General features: G+C 51.7%; 1 pseudogene; it reads left to right on the top strand.

Annotated features, from left to right (window-relative positions):
- Nucleotides 1-1,774: 1,774 nt before the first annotated feature.
- Nucleotides 1,775-3,079, top strand: LOC136514390 (anaerobic nitrite reductase NSHB5-like; annotated as a pseudogene).
- The last annotated feature ends 213 nt before the right edge of the window (nt 3,080-3,292 follow it).

The following is a 3,292-nucleotide window of genomic DNA, read 5'->3' as shown; positions in this document are numbered from 1 at the left end:
ACCATGTCTCTGTTGCAATTTATACCACATCCTAGTTGCAATCAGTTGCATTTTCTTTTTATCAGATCCATGGAAAAGCCAAACACAGGTGATTCAGTTTAAAACTCAAAGCCATGTGTAGCAATTACTATCACATCTCTGTTGCAATTACTACCAAATCTCTGTTGCAATTAGTTGCATTTTTTCCAGATCCATGGGAAAAGTCAGTGACAGGTTATTCAGTTTAATCCCAAAGCTGTGTCACAATTACTATGAAAGCCGTGTCGCAATTAGTTGCACCCAGCACACAAATCACAGGTGATTCAAGCATTCAACTCATAGGCACAACATAAGGGAGGTCAAGTGCTTTTTTTACCGGGTAGAACAGCTGGTTAGCATCTGGAGTCACCATGTCCCCTGGAGCCAATGTCGCCGGCGGCGTGAGTGTCGTCGTATGGTGGAGGGGATCGCTTGTAATTGCTGTTATCGGGGGAAGCATGGGTGTCGACGACGGCGGAGGCTCTCTCCGATGTGCTCGAATCAACGCAGCGACCCTCTCCGATGCCATCGGTGGATCACGCAGGGCGAGCGGCCCAGCCTCGACGAGCGACGACGGCGTTGGCCCCATCTCGATGCTGGAGGCGGGACGCGGGGAGGCGGCTCGCGCGGCGGTGCAGGGCGAGGAGCGCGCTCCCCCTCAAGGCGCTCCGCCGCCGGCGGCGATGCCTCTACTGCGAGAGAGGGGGGCGTGGGGTGGGATGCGTTTTTCCTCCTCAGGCGATCCCTTTTTCTGTTTTTGTTGTATTTCTTACTTGCCGTTCAAGACATCCCGTGCACACGCATATATGTTGCAACCAGAACAGAATTGAGGTTGCAATCACAAGACACACGGCGCTGCAATTGGCGCTCGATTCGGACGAATCGGATGCGCGCGGCCCATTTTTGCGGGGAGGCGAGCGGCCCACGTGCTGGCAGCTGCGCGCGGCCCACGCGCGGGTGGATGCGGGACCGTCCAGAATGGGCGTGGCCTGTTTTTGTCGGGCGCGGGGGCGGGAGGTGTTTTTGTGGTCTGTGCAATTGCTATATTAATTGCACCTTGTTGCATTTTAGCCTCGCCCCGCAGACATAAAAACATACGACAAACATAAAATCTGGGGCATAATAGACCATTTGCAGGGAAATAACTTATTCCTGGAGTTGGAGCTAGCCTACGTGCTAAACAGTACCACTTGCTCCACAAACTCCACGGTAGAGCTGCTCCATGGTGGAGTTGGTGGAGCGGAGTTAAAAAACGGGAGCGGAGCTCCCAAACACCCCTTAAATTTACTGGAGAGACTTTGAAAGAAGGATTTTCGTTCTTTTTATACAGAGGAAGTACCTCCGTCAAGAATGCAATTCTAGAAGTTCTATTCATGGTAAAAAAAAAGGAAGTGGAAACGATGTGCATATTCATATTATAAAAAACAAAAAAAAAGTAGTGGAAACGATGTAAAATCTTCCACGACGTGGCCAGCGCATGGAGTCAAGAGTCATGGACGGACGATATCACCATTCACCCCCAAAGTATCCTGGGAATCAGCACGATATCTTAGTTTTTGGAACCAGAAGATGCCTCTGCCCCGTTCGCACAATCAAGAGCCACTCACCTCTCCGAAAAATCAAAGCACGCCCTCTAGTTTCTCCCTCAACCAGAGGGTCACTCACCCTGGTTGCCTATATAAACAACGATCAGATCTCGCACCAGAGTAGCATCACACAGAGAACACAAAATCTCCTTGCTGAACAGTAGGTAAGAATGGGGTTCAGTGATACACAGGAAGAGCTTGTCCTCCGTTCATGGAAAGCCATGAAGAACGACTCCGAGTCAATTGCTCTTAAGTTCTTCGTCAGGTGTGACGAGTGGTGACAGTACATTTGCATGCAATCTGTTTCCGTGGCTAATGACATGTGTTTACTCTGAAACCATCATTTTGTTTCGTGTCATGTAAAAAAAAAAGGATCTTTGAGATCGCGCCGGGCGCCAAGCAGATGTTCTCCTTCCTGCGCGACGACGCCGGCGACGCGCCCTTGGAGAACCACCCCAAGCTCAAGGCCACGCCGTCACCGTCTTCGTCATGGTCAGCCATCTCGATCTCCTAGCTGGTCTGCCGGTCTGTACGCACATGTTTCTAGCTGTCCTCATCTCCTCCTGCTGCTTTGCTTTGGTTTCCAGGCTTGCGAGTCCGCGACGCAGCTGAGGAGCACCGGCGACGTGAAGGTGAGGGAGGCCACACCCTGAAGCGGCTGGGCGCCACGCACGTCAAGCCGGGCGTCGCCGACGCGCATTTTGAGGTCGTCAGGACGGCGCTGCTGGACACCATCAGGGACGCCGTCCCGGACATGTGGACGCCGGAGATGAAGGCGGCGTGGGAGGAGGCCTACGACACTAGCAGAGAACAGACCTTTCATCCGAAGCTAAAATAAGCTTTAGTTCCGACATTTTTTGCGCCCGGGACTAGAGAGACCTTTAGTTTTGGTTGGTGTCTCCAACCGGGACTAAAGATCCCTGCCCAACGGCTACTGTATTCGGCACAGTGGCAGGGGATCTTTACTCCCGGTTGGAGATACCAACCGGAACTAAAGGTGGACCTTTACTCCCGGTTGGAGCCATCAACCGGGACTAAAAGTCCTCCAACCTTTAGTCCCGGTTGGTAGTCCCGGTTGGTAACATCAACCGGGACTAAAGGTCCCCCGATGGGTTAGTTCAAAAGGGAAGCATCCCATCCATTGTTAGATGTGTTGTGTAGGTGGGGTGGTAAGCTACGCGCAAAGCAATGTATGAGGTATTAGGTTCAAATCTCGCAGCGGTGGAGACATTATTTTTTTCAAAGCTGGAAGGACCTTTAGTCCCAGTTCCTGACCCGGGACTAAAGGACCCCTTTAGTCCCGGATGTTTGCTTCCGGTTGAGGAACTAGGACTAGAGAGGCTGTATTAGTGCGACCAGCTGGCCGCCGCCATCAAGGAGGAGATGACGAACGCCGCCGTCAAGGAGGAGACGAAGGACGCCGCCGCGGCGTGATTGTTCCTATGCTGCTCCCCGCTAGCTACCGTGACAGGCACACGCACTGCTGCGTGATTAAACGCGCGTTGATAATGATGGGTGCTTTTCGACTGCCACTACCGCTACGAAGCTGTTGCTACTAGTGTTGCATTTTTTGTTTGTCAACCACGTCATTGCGATGATGAATAAAAAGTTTGAAAAAAATCGAGTGGAATTTGACTGGTTTGGTCTTAAAATAAGGCGCGCGAATTCAACACCGAAATATATAAAAG

Source organism: Miscanthus floridulus, chromosome 16 (assembly GCF_019320115.1).
Source record: "Miscanthus floridulus cultivar M001 chromosome 16, ASM1932011v1, whole genome shotgun sequence".
In the NCBI taxonomy this organism is placed as follows: domain Eukaryota; kingdom Viridiplantae; phylum Streptophyta; class Magnoliopsida; order Poales; family Poaceae; genus Miscanthus; species Miscanthus floridulus.
Note: the sequence above shows the minus strand (reverse complement) of the source record. Positions and strands in the feature narration are given on the sequence as shown.